We start from the raw sequence: 19,627 nt of genomic DNA on the forward strand, positions 1-19,627 counted from the left end.
TCTTTTCTGCAGCTCACTAGGAAGGTATAAAACCTGCTGTGGCAGGAAGTAGGGAATATTGCTGTCAGCAGTCGCTAGAAATGGGAACATTTGCTGCTGCTGCTTCTGTAACAGACCAGCCGGGCTGCTGGAGAAGATCATGAGATTTTCACATGTTAGGGTCCTAGAGGTTTTCTAGGTTAGTCCCCTTGCTTTACAGGAGACTGAGGTTCTTGGAGAAGGCGTGACCTGCCCAAGGTGGGCGCCTCTGGGCAGGATCTAGGATCTAGGAGTTTCCTTTCTCTGGGCTACCTTTCAAATATTGACAGGACAGATTAGAGCGAGAATAGAGGAGGGAATGATAAGGTGATTGGGAAATATTTTTCACATGCAGCACTGGAAAACAGCTGGCTTTGGTGTTTCATTCTGTGAGGCAGAACTGAGAAAATATACCTGAGAACCAGGTTCATTTACAGGGAAGCAAATTTCAGCTCAAGGCTAGGAACCTTTCTAAGATTTAGAGCCAAACAACTAAAAGTGCCTCTTACAGGCAGGCAGTCAGTTCAGTCGCTCAGTCGTGTCCAGCTCTTTGCAACCCCATGGACTGCAGCACACCAGCCTTCCCTGTCCATCACCAACCCCAGAGCTTGCTCAAACTCATGTCCATTGAGTTGGTGATGCCATCCAACCAACTCATCCTCTGTCATCCCCTTCTCTTCCTGCCTTCAATCTTTCCCAGCATCAAGGTCTTTTCCAAAGAGTCAGTTCTTCACATCAGGTGGCCAGAGTATTGGAGTTTTGGCTTCAGCATCAGTCCTTCCAATGAACACCCAGGACAGACTTCCTTTAGGATGGACTGGTTGGATCTCCTTGCAGTCCAAGGGACTCTCAAGAATCTTCTCCAACACCACAGTTCAAAAGCATCAATTCTTTGGCACTCAGCTTTCTTTATGGTCCAACTGTCACATCCATACATAACTACTGGAGAAACCATAACTTTGACTAGATGGACCTTTGTTGGCAAAGTAATGTCTCTGCTTTTTAATATGCTGTCTAGGTTGGTAATAACTTTTCTTCCAAGGAATAAGCATCTTTTAATTTCATGGCTGCAGCCACCATCTGCAGTGATTTTGGAGCTCCCCCCCAAATAAAGTTTGTCATTGTTTCCACTGTTTGCCCATCTATTTGTCATGAAGTGATGGGACCAGATGCCATGATCTTCGTGTTTTGAATGTTGAGTTTTAAGCCAGCTTTTTCACACTCCTCTTTCACTTTCATCAAGAGGCTCTTTAGTTCTTCTTTGCTTTCTGCCATAAGGGTGGTGTCATCTGTGTATCTGAGGTTATTTATATTTCTCCCAGCAATCTTGATTCTAGCTTGTGCTTCATCCAGCCCAGCACTTTGCATGATGTACTCTGCATAAACGTTAAACAAGCAGGGTGACAATATACAGACTTGACGGACTCCTTTCTCAATTTGGAACCAGTCTGTTGTTCCATGTGGGGTTCTACTGTTGCTTCTTGACCTGCATACAGGTTTTGCAGGAGGCGTTTTCCTTCCCAGGGATTTGGGGTGGGGAAGGCTTGGCTGGGGCGAGGACTGGTGAGAAGCCGACTGGCCAGCCTCAGATTGCTGGGGCCTACAGACCAGAGGGCACAGGGTGTGGGGCCCGAGGCATTTGGGGCCCATTCCCGATGCCCCGGCAGAGACTGGAGGAGAGGAAAGAGCCTGGAGCTGCAGCCATAGCGGGCGGAGACTATGTCTTCCATACAGGCAGTATGTATCCACAAAACCCCCACTCTGGTAGGAGCTTGACTGGATCAGGGTTTCACAAAAGATAGTCCTTTGCATCTTCACATTTTTGTGGGCCATATCGTTTGTAAGTATTTTAAATTGATATAAAAATATGAATATGTGTAAAGTACACCATTCTTCATTGTACACTGGATGAATTTTCACCATAAGTCTATACCTTTGTTATCTACCATCCAGATCAAAATACCTAACGTGCCCAGCACCCGCCCTGCACTTTCCAGCCAATAATGCTTCTCTCTCTAGGTAACCATTGTTCTTGCTTTGATTACAATCAATTTGCACATCTCTGAACTTATATCAAGTTCATATAGAGTGTGTCCATTTTTTACTTAAAGTTTTCCTCTAAGTAGATTCATTTTTACAACTTATCTAAGAAATAACATCAATGGAATAGTTGTTTGATGTGATAGGCGTTTCCCCTCAATATACACTAAAACGCACAACTTGCAAAATGAGCTTCTTCCCGTGTACCAAGAGACCACATTTTGTTTCTCAAAAGCCGCCAGATGATTTTTGAGGTCCTTGCAACTTGAAGATTTGCGGTGAAAAGCCCAAAGTTTATGGAATACCCTGTCACAATCCCGATGCCATCAGAGGCTAGCCACCCATCTAACTAAAACACTTGTTGAATGCCTAGCAGCGACTCTCAAGGCACTGCACTCCACTCTCCGGAAAAGACCCCACTTTCTGATCTCAAGGGGAGGGAAAGAGAAGAGTAAATCATTTCAGGGTGTGTTATGGTAAGTGCTGCAGCTCAGGTGAGCACCCTCACACAGAGGAAGGGCGGTTTCCGGAGTCAGAGAGCAGAGGAGAGGGTGCGTGAGCATATCAGTCGGCACCTCTACCAGCCACCCGACTTTGATCACCTCGCCGCAGCGCAGCAGCTGCGGTCAACCTCAGCCTTCCTTAGCAACCTGAGGGACCGCCCAGGCGCCTTTCTACTGGCCGGGAGGGGTTTGATGGGCAGCTCTGCCGCGCAACCCCGGCGCGCAGCCCCTGGCGCCGCGCTCACTCACGGGAGGGCTCGGAGGAGTTACCGCCCCCCCCGGGTGCCCCGCCCACCTCCGAACAGCGCGCGGCGCATGCGCGGGTGGTTTGGGGCTGTGTGCAGGACTAGCGCCGAGCCGGAGCAGCTGCGGAGAGGCTCCTGGACTCCGCTGAGGTCGCCGCGCCCGCTCCTAGCTTCGGCCGCTGCAGCTTCCAAGCCGCCGCCGCCGCCGCCGCCGGGGGAGCGGCCACTTATTGTCTTTCTCCGCGGCCAAGGTGCGGAGCTGCTCCAGCTCGGCCCGCGGGGGACCCCGGGCGCCGAACGGTGAGAGCGCGACTGAACTCGGCTGAGTTGGGGGAAGTTTTGCGGTTAGAGGAGGGGTCGCGGGCGGGGAGCGCGGGCCGCTGCGGGCGGGGGCGGGCTGCCGGGGCGCGGGGCTGCCGGGGCGCGGCCGGGGGCGCGCGGGGGCTGGGATGCATGGGCGCGGGGGGATCGCTCCCCGGTCCCCCGCGCCCCTGCCCGGGCCCCCCATCACGCATTGTCTGCCCGGGGCCGCGACTCATCTCGCCGCTCCCGCAGCCCAACCCTGGGGCCGCCTCCGCTCGCGGGCTGGGGGGGCGCGGCCGATCCCGCCCGGCTGCGATGCCCCCCTCCCGCGAGGCATCCCCGCGGGGCCCGGACCCCAGGGTCTTCTCCGGGTCGGCTCCTCCGGGAGCGGGGGCCGCAGTCGCCCCCCGGGACCTGCGGCTGCTTCGCGGGTCCCTCCGGTCCGGGAGCCGGCGAACAAGTGCCGCGGACGCCAGGGAGCGGCTCAAGGGGGCCGCGGCGAGCGGTAAACACGCCGGGCTGGGCCGGCCTCGCGGGGGCGCCCTGGGCGCCTGCTCCCGGGGGCGCGGCCCGGGCGCCCGCTCGGGGTCGGAGACGTGCAGCCCGGGGAGACCCGCCTTGGGACCGGGCCCTGGGCTCCGCTCTCGTCGAGTTCAAGTGCAGCCAAACTTTGAAACCAAACAATACTTTTTTTTTTTTTTTTTTGGTAAATAGGACTTACTGAACCCCTCTCCCTTCCCTCCTCTCCCCGCCCCCCCCCCCCCCAAAGTCAACCAGTAGGTTAAACTTTTAAAATAAATATGGGGGAAGTCCTCAAGAGTTTTTCCATCAGAAGAAAGGATAGGGGTTTTTGTTTTTGTTTTTGTTTTTTTGCTAGTAGTGCTTAGAGCAAAATGACTCCGTAGCATTTAGTTTTCTAGATCTTAGCTGTGAACTCAGGAGTTCACAAATGTAACTTGGATTGAGCAATATTTGGTGTTCGGTCTTAGCTTTAACACTCCTCAGTGAAGTTATTTTGAGAGTTTGTTGCCGCAGGCATACAGAACTAAAGTGAAAAACAGTGCCTTTTTTCTCCTTCAGCAACCCCCTGCCCCGTTTTATTTTCATAAGTAACTTTTTCTTTTTTTTAAATTAAAAAAATTTTTTTTTATTTTTCAGTGGGTTTTGTCATACATTGATATGAATCAGCCATAGAGTTTTTTTTTTTTTTTTTAATTTTTTTTTTTTTAAATCGTTGGATCGCCCAGATCAGGATAAACGCTGGGAAAATCACTTGGAAAAATCATTTTCTGCAAGTTTGTAAAGGAGCTGTGATCAGCTGTGATAAATCATTGTTACAGTCTTGTAGGCTTCCGTGGTCTCCTGGGAATTTGCAGACGGCAAGCCCTGTTGTCAAGCTTTGGGTGCTTCCTTCTGCTGAATTCAGTTCATTTGGCTTATGAAGTCAGAATGCTTCTGTTTAAATCTCCACGGTGGAACCAGCGTAAATGTCTGTCAAATTACCTGGTGGAAGAAAATGGCCAGAATGTGCTTCTGTTAGTAGTATGTATTCCTTTGCCGTCTGGTAGATTAACAGGAAAACTTCGAACCAAACACCGTGCGGGTCAGCTTGCGTTTTGCTTCGTGTCTCCTGCTGAGTGAGCGATGTGAGGTGTGCCCTGACTTTTTCTGGTTTCCTTGGCCTCATTTTGCAACTGTCTTCACCTGACAAAGCTAAAGAAAAATGCCCCGATGGCATAAGCTTGGATTTTTGAAGTATAGTCACAAAGTTGGTTTTAGGAGTCATAATCCTTGCTCTTTGGGTTTTCCTTCCCAAAGTTGTGCAGCTTTAGATGGGTTGTGTGTAGGGGGTGGGCTGGGGGCTGGGAGGAGGGATTGACAGAGGTTGGAAGGAGTTGTCAGGGAGGGACAAAATGTAAACAAACACTGCTTAGAACCTTAAGTAACAAGCAGATCAGTTCCTCTGCCTCTCTGATCGCATGTTATACATACCTTTGTTTCAGGGTTATACATACCTTTGTTTCAGGGTTTCTTGCACTTCATTCTTTTTGCCTGACAACTAGTAACTGCATATGTAGTGTAAATGGACTCCTCGTCCAACCTGCTAGCTCCCGAGGGCTGTGATGAGTCTCAACTGTATGCCTCTTTGCCCAGAAGGAGTCTTAACACAGCAAAGGTGCTCAGGAGGTATTTGTATTGGGTGAAGTGGCTTGGTTAGTACTTCACCTGAACGTGGGACCCAGAGAACCACAGAACCTGGGGACTTGTTCACGGTGACAGCTTACTTGCAGGCCTGTAATGCGATTTAGTGTACTTCATACAAGGATGTCTGACCTTTCCTGTTAACCCGTTAATTCCTTCTTGAAAAGAATGGAGGTTTAAATAGTGTGCTGTGGATTTTGTAAAGTGGTTTTTGATTGGGAAAATTGCTCCCTTTTTTGTTGAAATGGCTAAGACTGCCGGACAAATGCATTCACTGCCCTGCCTGTTTACACCTCTGTTGTGACTTGGGGAGGTAGCACAGTGTAGAAGAATGCACATTCTTTGGAATTAGGTAAATTTGAATGCAAATCCCCACCCTTCCGATGACTAGGTGGGCAGCCTTGAGCAGGCAGGTCCTTTATCCCCTCGGAGCTTCTGTTTCCTACTGTGTAAGGTATAGTAACATACTTTAGAGCATTCTTAGAAATAAATGAAGCTGTGTGATGATCTTCATAGTATGCCTGTTAGCTGGTAATGCCAGTGATTTGGGTACCTTTTTGTATGATTTAAAGCATGTTTAAAAGTCCGATGCATCTGAGCACAGTGCTGTTTATCATAAAGAGGGAACGCTTCTCAGGGCACTCAAAACCGGTGCTCTGGGACAACCCAGAGGGATGGGGTGGGGTGGGACAGGGGTTCAGGATGGGGGACACATGTACACCGTGGCTGATTCATGGCAGAAGCCACCACAATATTGTAAAATAATTTGCTTTCAATTAAGAGAAACTAATTTTTTTAAAAGGAAGAAATCCATAGTGGCTGTTGTGAAATAATATTTGGTATTCCTACTGATACTAATATATAATTATTTGTTATGTTTGGATTTGTTAACTCTATAAATAAAAGTACTGCCTCTAGTATAACAATAAAAAAAAAAGAGGGAATGCTTCTGGGAATTGAGTCTTAAATGCAGTTTTTTTTAAGGTGGAGTTGAACTGAATGTTAATAGAATTAGCAGTTTTATCTTCTCAGTCAGTTGTTAATCTTTGAGTGGGCCTTGTAGTGTGACTCAGTACAGAACTCTGCATTTATAGTGTTTAGGAAATGGTCAGAAATGGGTTGTTTTCAAGATTTGGAGTAGGGTATCTGAGTTATTTAGTTCCAGCTCTTCCTTATTTTACCTTAATTTTGAAAAAGAGTAGATATGGATTATGACTACGTTTCTCAAACTTGCTTAAGATGGAACTGGCCTGTGGGTTAACAGAGGTGGTATTACTTCCTCTTCAAAAACACTTTTGAAGGTGCCACCATTTGTGGGAGGAAGCAGTGATTTAAATCAGTTATACCAGCGTATTGTTTAGAAAATTCACAATACCAAGTGGAGTACATTCTAGAAATATTAACCTGTCATGGGCATTTCTGTATATTGAATCTCATCGTTCCATTTTTTAATAAAATAAAGGCAAAAAATTAATCATCAAGCATTACTGTAAACCTTTAAAAATTATATTTGACCAGACTCACAGACTGAGGGGAAAACCAAAGCTGACAAAGCTAGATGAACACACTTGGACTTTCGATAATCCCCTTTTAAAGTTACCGTTGCGGTGCACTTGAATACCCAGGGTAATAACTGCTGAGGCAGGCTTCCCATTTGGAAGCTGTGCTCCCGAGTCACTGTCAGGCTGTCTTACCCACTGTCCGTGGGGCGAGAGGAGGAAGCTGTGGGTGGAAAGAAGTTAGCTTCCTTCACATGTTTTCGCATTTGTGGTCCTGTAGTCCACCTCGGGGTTGATTGGGACAGATTGAGTAGAAGATGGGTAGGTAACCCATTTTGGTCAGTCCTTGCTCAAAGAAGACACCAGTAGACCTGACACTGAGAAATGATGATTGTTATGAATGTTTGTGTAGGACAGTGATGTATTTTACTTGGTCAGAGCTGTGTTCAGAGCCCTGGAAAGGTGGATATCAGTGTGCGTGATGTGGCTGTTGGGGTGGGGAGAAGGAAACACTGAGGGATTTACCGTTTATGTCACTCAGTAAGCTCTCCTATTAGTAATCAGTCCTTTTGAATTTTCACTTATGATCCTATCGTAAGCCTGTGTTTGGCCACAGAAATCGTCTTTACCACTTCAAAAGGCTAGTTATTCCTGAATGGTTAGGAATTAAGTATGTTGCACTGTAATAAGTTCGTCTTTGAGACAACTGAAGATGTCAAGCAAGAGAAAAAGTACCTTGGAGTTACGCAATGTAGTGTTCCATCAACCCGAGGTAGTCGCTGGTGATGTCCGCTGAAAGCATGTGATAGGGGCCTGCATGGCTGACTTCTGGGCCTCACCAGTTACTGGCACTGTGTCCTTGAGGAGGCCACTTCCTGTGTCTTTCTCAGGCTTAGCATCCTTACTTACAAAATAAGGACAAATTTGATATTGTCATCCAGTCTCCTGCCCTCTCCTGTCAGTGATAAACTCGAGATAAAACACTATACAATGCTTTGTCATGTCGTGGTTTTGTGGGTTGGCTACTGGTTTGGATAAAATTCAAATCCTAGTCTATAAAATGGGAAAACAGCTAGTGAAGTTTATTGATTTTTCTTTATAAATATTATACCATTTCTTTTGCCATTCTTACTTAGGAAAATGGATACTTCTCACTTTGGCCTCTTTGCAGATTTCCTTTTACAACATATTTGTTATGGGATATTTTTCTAAATTCAGTGCTTGCTGGGAGACCCACATTACTCTGAAATCACAGGAACTGGCATTGGATCCCAGTACTTGAAGTCAGGTGAAACCACAATAAACGGTGAACAAAGAATGTCAGAATGTGTCAGAAGGGTACAAAAGGAGCTAGCCTACTCACTGTCTGATCTTTACTGACTCATTTTCTTAAAAATTATTTTTAAAAAATTGATTTACTCCAATCAGGGAATGTGCCTCTTATATGTCAGATGTTATGGTATGTGTCTTACATTTTGTATATGACTGAGCTGTGTGGCATGTGGGATATTAGTTCCCGGACCAGGGATTGAACCCTACATTGGGAGCGTGCAGTCTTAGCCACTGGGCCACCAGGGAAATCCTACATTTATTTCATTTTTGAAACAAATCTATGAGGCAGGAATTATTGATGCATTTTAGGAGGGCTTCCCTGGTGGCTCAGATGGTAAAGAATCTACTTCAATGCAGGATACCCAGGTTCTATCCCTGGATCGGGAAGATCCCCTGAAGAAAGAAATGGCAACCCACTCCAGTATTCTTGCCTGGAGAATTCCATGGACAGAGGAGCCTGGCGGGCTACAGTCCATGGGGTCGTAAAGAGTCGGACACGAATGAGTGACTAATACCTTCAGGAGGGGGAAACACCCATGACAGTGGTTTGATAGTGGTCATGTAGTTTTAAATTTTGGTGCTAAAATTTGAATAATCTGAATTCACTTTACTTTGCAAAAAGCAAAGGGCATGCTTTTCACATCACTAATATTGTCCCTGGAAAGAGTACAATCTGTAAACAAATCAGGTTTATTGAGTCATTCTTTGTGTGATATAATGCACCCATTTTAAGTATACAGAGTTTGACAAGTTTTGATGAATATGTTCATGCATGTAACTTAACAGCACAATAAATGTATAGGATGTTTCCATCACTCCAGAAAGATCCTTTGTGTTCCCCAGAGAGTTCTGCCTTCATCCCTCACTCTGCTGCCTAGCTCACCATAGGCAGCCGCTACTCTGCACCCTGTCAGAGTTTTGTTTACAAACTATGGCCCACAGACCAGATGTGCCCTGCTTTTTTTTTTTAAATAAAGTTTTATTGGGACACAGCAGTGTTCCTTTGTTTCCATATTGTCTGGTTGCATTGGTGCTACAGTGACAGCAGTTACAAGACACCCTGTGATCCACAAAGCTGAAAATATTTACTGTCTCACGGAAAAAGCTTGCTGAGCCTTGATCTGTGTAACTGCTTATAATGATGACATTTGAACTGTCCTGTAGTATTCAGTGCATATTCAACTTTTCCTGTTTGTCCTCCAAATAGCTTTTTATAGTTAATGAAAATTAAACAAAAAATCAGGGTAATATTCCATGGCATGTGTGTATGTATGTGTGGGCACATGCACATTTGGACATAGTTCTGTAAATAGTGCCACTCTGAACATTGGGGTGCATGTATCTTTTTGAATTAGTTTCAAACTTTTCAAATTAGTTGTTTGCCTTCTTATTATTGCCCCAGCTGAAAGTACAAAGACTTTGCTCTATATTTTCCTCCTAGAGTTTTTATTTTACAATTTAGGTTTATGAATCATTTGAGTTTTTCTAATGGTGCAAAGTGTGGATTGATTTTTCTTTTTTTTTTTTTTTTGCATGTGAATGTGTAGTTGTTCCAGCAGTGGTTTTTGAAAAGACAGCTTTCTCCATTGAATTGCCTTTGTACCTTTGCTGAAAGCCAGTAGATCATGTATGTGTGGGTCAGTTCCTGGATTCTGGATTCTGTCATATTGGTCTCTGTCTTTCATTTTTCTTTTGCCACACTATTGATTACTGTATTTATATAGTAATTTTTGAAATCAGGTAGTATGAGTTCTCTAATTGCGTAATTTTTCAGAATTCTCTTTGAGTGTTCTAGTTGCTTTGCCTTTCCAAGTACGTTTTATTTACTTATTTTTATTTATTTTTTGGCTGTCCTTCAAAGCTTGTGGGACCCTAGTTCCCTGACCAGGGATTGAATCTGGGCCCTTTACAGTGAAAGCGTGGAGTCCTAACCATTGGACCTCCAGGGAATTCCCACCAAGTATATTTTAGAATCAGCTTGTTTAGAAGACTCCCGCCAGGATTTTTGATTGGCCCTGTATTGAATCTGTAAATCACTTAGGGTAGAATTGACAGTTTAGTCATATTGAGCCATGAACATGATTTATGATGTTCTATTTATTTCGACCTTTTTTTTAGTTTTTTTTTTTTTTATTAATGTTTTGTAGATTTTAGTAATTGGATCTTGCATGTTTTTTAAAATAAGATTAATATGTATTTCATATTTTCTGGTGCTGTTGTAAATGATGCTTTTAAAATTTCAGTTTCCTGTTGTTCATTGCTAGTATGTAGAAATAGGATTGAATTTTTTATGCTGAACTTTTGCCTTAAAAACTTGCTAAACTTAATTGGTCTTTTGTTTGTAGACAGTAATGTCATTGGCAAATGCAGGAAGTTTGATTTCTTCTTTGCAGTCTATATGCCTTTTATTTCTTTTTCTTTATTGAACTGGCTAGCATCTCCTGTATGATGATGAATAGGAGTTTTGAAAGTGGACCTTTTCTTGATGGTAGGGGAAAACATTGATGTTTCACCACTAACATGATGTTCTTAATAGTTTTTGTTTCTGTAGTTGTAAAGGTGTTCTTTATCAAGTTGATAAAGTTCTGTTTATAGTTTGCTGAGTTTTTTTAATCATGAATGGGTTCTGAATATTGTCACAGGCTTCTTCTGCATTTGTTGAGATGATCATATAGTTTTTCTTCTTTAATCAGTAGATATGGTGAATTGCACTGCTTTTTCAGTGTTGAACTAGCCTTGTATTCTTTTGATAATCCTCAGTCATGCTGTATTTTTATATATTGTTGGGTTCAATTTGCTACTGAATCTTTTTTTATTTCCTTTATTTGTCTATTAATGTTCCTTTAAAAAATTCTTGGTCATGCGTGTAATACTCATATCATAGTTGTTAAAGTCCTAATTCATTAATTCCATTATTTGTTTCTATAGGCCTTTCCCCCCCCCCCCCCATTTTTGGGTCACAACTTGGTAATTTCTTGTTAGATCCTAGAAATGGTGAATTTTAATTTGTTGATTGCTGTTGATTGGTCCAAGTTAGATCAACCCTAGTTGTATCCTTTTACTCTAAGACTGTTTTACCCCATTATTATTTTTTTTTTTCCCACATTGGAGATACCCCATTATTAAGTCATGAAGCCGCCATAGCTTTCATTGAAGAATGTTCTCTGTTCTCGCTGGTCTGAGTATGAGTCCCTGCCAGCCCTGTGTGAGCTCTGGAGTTATGTAGCGTATGGTCCTTGGATCATTCTCTGCCTGCCCTGATAGATTCACAGTATGCACACATAGCTTATTATTCGTTATTAGACTCAGTCAGGCCTCTGTGCTGATTTCTGGAGATCCTTCTTCATGCAACTCCCTCCTTTCCGGTACTCTGGTTTTTAGGGTCCTGAGCCTTCTCATGCTCTTGGACTTCCTACTTGACAAGCCTGCCTTGCTCTGCTTGGGGTCCTCAAAGCACATGGTCCAGGATGTGCCGCAGGCTGAGAAAGTTGGTGCATGTGTGGAGTTCACCCTTCCCAGTCCTGTGCTGCTGGTGGTCCAGTGACTAAAAGATGTTGCCGTTTTGCTGTCCATTTTTTTGGTTGTTGGTGGAGGGTGGAAGCAGGAAGGAGTCTGGATCCAGGTACTCCATCACGGTTGGAAATTGAAATCCTTTGAAAGAGTATAATTTATTGATGATGCTCAAGATCTCCTTACAGGAGTCTTCAAGTCTTTGTGGGTATAAATATCAGAGAAATGTTTGTTAAATGTCTATGTAGCTAGCCTTTACTCTGTCGGGAATAGAGAAGAAGTCATGTTGCTAAGTCATGTCCATCTGTTTGCGATCCCATGGACTGTAGCCTGCCAGGCTCCTCTGTCCATGGGATTTCCCAGGCAAGAATACTGGCTGCTGCTGCTGCTAAGTCACGTCAGTCGTGTCCGACTCTGTGCGATCATAGGTGGCACTCCACCAGGCTCCTCTGTCCCCGGCTTTCTCCAGGCAAGAATATTGGAGTGGGTTGCCGTTTCCTTCTCCAGGGGATCTTTCTGACCCAGGGATTAAGCTTTGTCTCTTTCCCTGGGAGGCGGGTTTAAGCAAGATAGTAGTGACCTAAAACACCTTGTATATTTGTGCCCAAGGGAGTTAAGACTCCAAACCTGTTGAGAACATTTCTCCTCTGAGCATGATAAAAGTGTTATCAGTGAAATCTGTTGTTCATTTTCAGTCTCTAAGGATATCAGTTCATTCAGTTGCTCAGTTGTGTCCACCTCTTTTCGACCCCATGGACTGCAGCACACCCGGCCTGCCAGTCCATCACCAGCTCCTGGAGCTTGCTCAAACTCATGTCCATCAAGTCGGTGATGCCGTCCAACCATCTCATCCCCTGTCATCCCCTTCTCCTGCCTTCAGTGTTTCCCAGCATCAGGGTCTTTTCCAGTGAGTCAGTTCTTCGTATCACGTGGCCAAAGTATTGGAGTTTCAGTTTCAGCATCAGTCCTTCCAGTGAATATTCAGGACTGATTTCCTTTGGGATCGACTGGTTTGATCTTGTAGTCCAAGGGAATTCTCAAGAGTCTTCTTCAACACCACAGTTCCAAATCATCAGTTCTTCGGCGCTCAGCTTTCTTTATAGTCCAACTTTCACATCCATTCATGATGACTGGAAAAACCATAACTTTGACTAGATGGACCTGTGTTGGCAAAGTAATAACTCTGCTTTTTAATGTGCTGTCTAGGTTGGTCATAGCTTTTCTTCCAAGGAACAAGCACCTTTTAATTTCATGGCTGCAGTCAACATCTGCAGTGATTTTGGAGCCCCCCAAAATAAAGTCTGTCACTGTTTCCCCATCTATTTGCCGTGAAGTGATGTGACCAGATGCCATGATCTTCCTGTTTTGAATGTTGAGTTTTAAGCCAGCTTTTTCACTCTCTTTTACTTTCATCAAGAGGCTTTTTAGTTCTTCTTCGCTTTCTGCCATAAGGGTGGTATCATCTGCATATCTGGGGTTATCGATATTTCTCCTGGCAATCTTGATTCCAACTTGTGCTTCATCCAGCCTGACACTTCGCTAATGTACTCTGTATATAAGTTAAATAAGCAGGGTGACAATATACAGCCTTGACATACTCCTTTCCTGATTTGGAACCAGTCTGTTGTTTCATGTGCAGTTCTAACTGTTGCTTTTTGACCTGGATACAGGTTTCTCAAGAGGCAGGTCAGGTGTCTGGTATTCCCACCTCTTGAAGAATTTTCCACAGTTTATTGTGATCCACACAGTCAGAGGCTTTGGCGTAGTCAATAAAGCAGAAATAGATGTTTTTCTGGAACTCTCTTGCTTTTTTGATGATCCCAGGGATGTTGGCAATTTGATCTCTGGTTCCTCTGCCTTTTCTAAATCCTGCTTGAACATCTGGAAGTTCACGGGTTCACATACTGTTGAAGCCTGGCTTGGAGAATTTTGAGCATTACTTTGCTAGTGTGTGAGATGAATGCAGTTGTGCAGTAGTTTGAATGTTCTTTGGCGTTATCTTTCTTTGGGATTGGAATGAAAACTGACCTTTTCCAGTCCTGTGGTCACTGGTGAGTTTTCCAAATTTGCTGGCATATTGAGTGCAGCACTTTCACAGCATCATCTATTAGGATTTGAAATAACTCAACTGGAATTCCATCACCTCTGCTAGTTTTGTTTGTAGTGATGCTTCCTATGGTCCACTTGACTTGCGTTCCAGGATGTCTGGCTCTAGGTGAGTGATCAGAGCATTGTGGTTATCTGAGTCATGACGATCTTTCTTGTATAGTTCTTCTGTGTGTCCTTCTCACCTTTTCTGAGTATCTTCTGCCTCTGTTAGGTCCATACCACTTCTGTCCTTTATTGTGTGCATCGATCAGCGATCTTTACATGTGATGCAGGGGCATACTGGGGCTTCGCTGATGGCGCAGACGGTGAAGAATCTGCCTGCAGTGAGGGAGACCTGGGTTCCATCCCTGGATTGGGAAGATCCCTGGGAGGAGGGCGTGGCCACCCACTCCAGTCCTCTTGCCTGAAGAGTCCCCGTGGACAGAGGAGCCTGTTGGGCTACAGTCCATGGGGTTGCAAAGAGTCGGACATGACTGAGCGAGTGAGCACACACACAGGGGTTATTGTGTGTAACTTTTACACACAAGACAGTTTGGAAGGAGTTTATCACAGTGTTAACTCTAGTTTTGTTTGCGGAGTGAGATGATGGTAGAATTTTTTTTTTAATCTCCTAAATACTTTGCTATATCTGCATCTTTCTTTGTATGTATTTTAATTTTTCATTTTCAAACAGAGGTAATACTTCGGGGCATCTGCTCAGTTGCTGAGTCTCTGGACTGACGCAGTTTCATTTGTTTGTGGTTGTTCACACTCCGTCTTCCACAGATGGGTCTTTGTGGTCTGCTGTCTTGAACATTTGAGCCTCTGATCACCAGGGGGGAAGTCAGGGGAGAGAGGACGAGTGGTTTTGACAGGAGAGCTCACAGCAGCTCCTGTGAGAATTGTTAGCACGTTTTCCCCACCAGGCTAGTTGTGGCACCATGCCGTTCCAAGGGGGCGTTGTGTTGTGCTCGTATTGTGGTGGGCAGATCACTTCAGGTAAATTGACTCAAGCGTGATTTTTTTTCCCCCCTTAAATCTGAATTATAACTTTCCGTACTAGCTTAGGTCGTTAGAAGCATTCCTTTTCCAGGTGATAACAGTGCCAAAGGTGACGGAGTTTTTGCAGATTTGACATTTTCTGTAATTGATGAATCACCTCTGAAAACACAGCAATATAGTTTGAAATATGTCTGTAAATCAGTCCATGTACCTGGTGTTGCCTGTTGAGTTCTGCCCTGTTTAAGGCAGTTGTGTTTCTGGAGTTGGAGAAGAGAGACCCATTGGGGCATTGTGGGAATCATTTCTGTTACCTTTATGATCTGTCTGGAGGAAAGAGGGATTTTTTTTTTTTTTTTTTTTTTTAAACCTTGCATTCTTTGTGCACAGAGAGGGTGGGCTCAGAATACAAAGGAACTCTGCTTGTGGCTTTGCAGTTTGGGGGTTATTTAGGAGGAAGACGGGGCAGCTAGAGTTTGAGAAGCAGCGTTCTAATTGTTCACTTGGTCACATGAAGCCTTGGGGCCTGGCCGAGGTGCTTTCAGCCTCTGAGGATTAAGAATGTATATGGGTCAGTGGACAGGAACGACCAAAAGTTTTTGCCTGGGCCCTCCTGCTAAACGAGTGCTGTCTGTGTGCTTAGGACATAAGCTGGTGTGTACTTAAAGGACTTTTTCATTCGAGAGAGATCTTTTAATAAAGATCAGGCCGTTTCCCAAGAAGTGTCTTCTAAAAAGTGAACTTAGGAAAGGGAAGAAGAACCTAGTACTGGGTGCCTGCATGTGTATTACTGTGTGTTGATTTACATTCTCTCAATTCTTGACGGTAATCCTGTAAGATAGGTTTGATCCTCCCTGCCTTTTTGATGAGAAAAGTATGGTTCAGAGCTTTGACTTTGCCCCTCTGAGGTTAATGGACTATAATTTTCATCCAGGGCTTTGTGACTATAAACATACTCTAGTTTTTATTACATATGGCATAAGTCACATTTTTTATTCATTCTGATATAATTATACCCAACACAGCCGGCTTAAAATTCCAGCTTGTTCTTGTTGTAAATAGAAATCATTGTGATCTGCCTTTCAAGTTTTCCTAGAATTCCTAAAAGCATGCTGGGCTTCCATGTTTGTACCTTGAAAGTAGCAGAAACTTGCCCAAAGAATTGTATTTTACTTCAGATGCAGGGGCTTTGTAGATCAGCATTAATAATTAACATTTACATACTCTTTCACAGCTTCAAAGTGTTTTGCAAACAGTTAATTAGTTCATGTTTAACCTATATTGGAAGTTGAAAGACCAGTTTTTTAGGTTGATTCTAGTAGTCCTGAAATGTTAAGAACATAAGCCTTCAGTAAGAAAAATATAGGTATGAACCGTGAAACATTAAACACCTCTCCCGAGTCCCTTAGCTTTGCGCCCAGCTTAGCTCACACCGGGAGTGTTTTTTTGGGGGTGGTATGCACATCTTTTGCGTAATGCCAGGGGATGGAATTGTGTGGACTGTAAGGTACAGGGCGCAGAGATCTGGATGATTCCGAGCACTGTGGTGCAGCTTTCTTTCCTGCAGTCCCTTCGACCTGAATGGTCCTTCATTCCCGTGGGGTTTTGAAGTGCTTGCGAAGTGATTGCGAAGTGATTGGCATAGAGACTCTGGCAAGTGAACACAGTCGTTAGGCATGGTAATTTCTGGGAAAAATTCTTTTTCTTTTCACTCCTGGCTTAGGAGATAATAACTCTGTAACTAAATACCTTGCTGGTTTCCTCACTTGTCACCTGATTCCTTCTCCTCCCTTCTCCACCCCCAATAAAATGGCATTTAACCTGGCAAAGTTGTGTAGCTGCAAAAAGATTGGAAAGGAAGATGATAGTCAATTCAGCTGTGTTTCTGTCACCTAACTAGCTAGCTGTGTGACCTTGAGCTGGTTACTGCTCCTCTTCTGCCCTTGAATTCTTTTGTTCTGTGAAATAATGTGTTAAAGTCACCTTTCATTGAGTCCTCGCGGGGTGACTGGCAGGACGCTACAAAACTTACTCTCTTGGACATGAAATGGAACAGGTGGTATTTTCACATCTCAAAGTTGCAGTGACTTCGTCCTTCCTACTTCGGTTTAGATAATTAATTGTCTTAGTGTTGTTGCCAACCACCCTGCTGTACTTTAAATATCTTCCCTCCACCGCCCTTTTTCTAATACAGAACAATAAATAGAGCGCTTTGGTAAATATTGTGTCTGAGTTATTTCCTTAAGACAGGACATGTAAGTTCCTTGTCATCATTGCTTTATAGCCCTGTCAGTCAGAGGAACCTGTTGATGAGTCTTTGTTGAGTTGATCTCGCCAGAGAAACCTTAGTCTGTGATGAAAGAAAGGAGAAGGATTCTGAGAGCTTGGCATGTATACTTAATAACATTTTTATTATGGATGGGAATCTGTCCTTTTAATGGGGCTAGGTAGGAATGGCCCTGAATTTTTTACTCTGTCAAATAATGTTGTTTTTCAAATCTTTTTTGCACTGCTCTTTTCCTTCACTGAAAACTTACAACTGAGATGAGTTGGCTTTTGAACCTTTTTATAAGATTAAATACCCAGGCTTAAGCTTTTCATCCTGTTTTACCTAAATTTTTGGTAACTTGAAAGGAATGTTTGTTATACATAGTAGTACTGTATTGTGAACTTTGAGTAATTGAGATTGACTTAGTTAAATGTTGGAACCCACCATTTTATTTCAGAGGATGCCTGTAGGGTAACACGTTTATTAATACTTTTTTGAAAAAGGACTCTTTTTGGGCCAAGTTTTGCATAATTGGGCGTCACCAGTGGCTCAGATGGTAAAGAAACCTGCTCGCAATGCCGGAGACACAGATTTGATCCTTGGGTTGGAAAGATTCCCCTGGAAAAGGTACTGACTGCTCGCTCCAGTATCCTTGCCTGGAGAATCCCATGAACAGAGGAGCCTGGTGGGCTACAGTCCACAGGGTCTCAGAGAGGCAGACCCAACTGAGTAACTAACACTTGTATAAATTAGACAGACAAGATAGAAGTTTTGGAAACTTTAGGTGGTTATGGAAAAGACCCTGATGCTGGGAAAGATTGAGGGCAGGAGGAGAAGGGGACGGCAGAGGATGAGATGGTTGGATGACATCACCGACTCAATGGATGTGAGTTTGGGAGTTGGTGATGGACAGGGAGGCCTGGCGTGCTGCGGTCTGTGTGGTTGCAAAGAGACAGACATGACTGAGCGACTGAACTGAACTGATGGCAAGTATCATAAACTACAGGAATAAATGAATTTTTCTAAGATACTATGCCAGCAACTAGGTGAAAAGAATGTTCTTGTTTTTTGAGTGAGTTCTTTAATTTTTCTGTATTTTCTTTGCCCGCCGTTTCCCCTCTCCCAGTTAGTTCAGTGGGATTCATTGTCAGATTGCTCACTGACTAGGTGGGGACAAGATAAACCCACGTGTCTGTATTTCCTCCTCAATTATAAGACCGGGGAGGACAGACTATCTGCTTTGTTCATTGTTGTATTCCCAGTATGTGGTGTTGTTCATGGCACATACCAGTTAGTTACTCCTTAGGATGTATTTGGATGGAGGGTTGAGTTTGTAATACAACTATTTATTAATAACACGTGCTTATTATTGGTATCAGGTTGGCCAAAAAGTTTGTTTGGGTTTTCCCATAAGATGGCATGAAAACTAAATGAACATTTTGGCTGACCCACTATTAATATAATCTATTTTTTGAGACTAAATGAAGAGAATTTTTTTTTTAATCCCAGCATCAATTGTAGTTTGATTATGGTGAGTTGAATTAGCCTTTTGGGGGGAAGCGAAGGGCACCATGTTAAATGGAAGATTGACTGGTGTTGTGACCTAGTCTGGCAGGAGTATTTGTTCAGCTCTTCCTTGTTTTTTCTGTCTGTTGTTTTATATTTTAACCTGTTCAGCAGCTTCGTCACTGTCATATTAGTGTGGCTCGCACATGGCTGTAGGTGTGGCTTGCCTGCCTAATTTTTTAAAAATGTGTTTTAAAATCATATTCAAAATAGAACAGTAGAATTGATCCCTGCAGGCCCATTACTCAGATTCTGGAGAATTAGTGAGATTTTGCCATTCTCTGCCACATCCCTTTTTAAATCACAGTCATATTGTGATATTATCTGTATAGAATAAAACTTAATATGTTTACTCCAATTGTTTTGAAAGTTCCTATCAGACTTATTTTCTTAACAGTGAATTTTACATGAGACTTTAACTCCAGTGTCTAATGCTTGTAAACCATGAAATGTCTCTTAAGTCATGGCATGGTATGTTTCCAGGATACGGAACAGACAACTTTAACTCAAAGCTAGTGAGTGCTGAGTAGGATTTTTTTTTTTTCCTTTCAATAGAATCATTTCAGAAATAGGATCATAAACCTTCTATTAAGCACTTTTGTTTGCAGTCTGAGGTTTCTGTGAAATTAGACATGGAAAATTAAGCAGAGCTGCACAAGTTACTGATCTTTGCAGTTTTTGAGTTCTCCCTTAGGTTAGGCTTTTCCACCCCGCCCCCCCTTCTTTGGATGACTGTTTCTCAAATACTAGTACAAGAAGGTTATGATCTATACGAAATTATTGTTGGATTCATGTTAGTAGTTTTTCACGACCCCCCATAGATTTTAATGGTTCTTTTTTTCTTTTGGGAATCTATTTTTTCTTCCTAAAATGCATTCCTATTTATTTTGATTTTTTTGTGAAGGAAATACTTTTCAGGTAATTGAATATCTTCATAAATTTAGTACTTCCTTAAGAATTCATTTGGCAGTGTACGTAAAGGTAGTGTTGATTTTAGAATTGCTTCCTAATTCAGATTGTCATCTTAGAAACTTTCATTTGAAGCCCGGGAAC

General features: G+C 43.4%; 1 protein-coding gene across 7 annotated transcripts in view; it reads left to right on the plus strand.

Annotated features, from left to right (window-relative positions):
- Positions 1-2,908: 2,908 nt before the first annotated feature.
- AKAP13 (A-kinase anchoring protein 13) overlaps positions 2,909-19,627 on the plus strand; it is a 314,908-nt gene continuing 298,189 nt past the window's right edge. For all 7 annotated transcript variants that reach the window (XM_065906801.1, XM_065906802.1, XM_065906803.1 and 4 more), the window contains exon 1: positions 2,909-3,106. The gene's annotated coding sequence lies outside the window, so the exon portion shown is untranslated. The remainder of the gene's footprint in view (positions 3,107-19,627) is intronic.

Source organism: Muntiacus reevesi, chromosome 15 (genome assembly GCF_963930625.1).
Source record: "Muntiacus reevesi chromosome 15, mMunRee1.1, whole genome shotgun sequence".
NCBI lineage: Eukaryota > Metazoa > Chordata > Mammalia > Artiodactyla > Cervidae > Muntiacus > Muntiacus reevesi.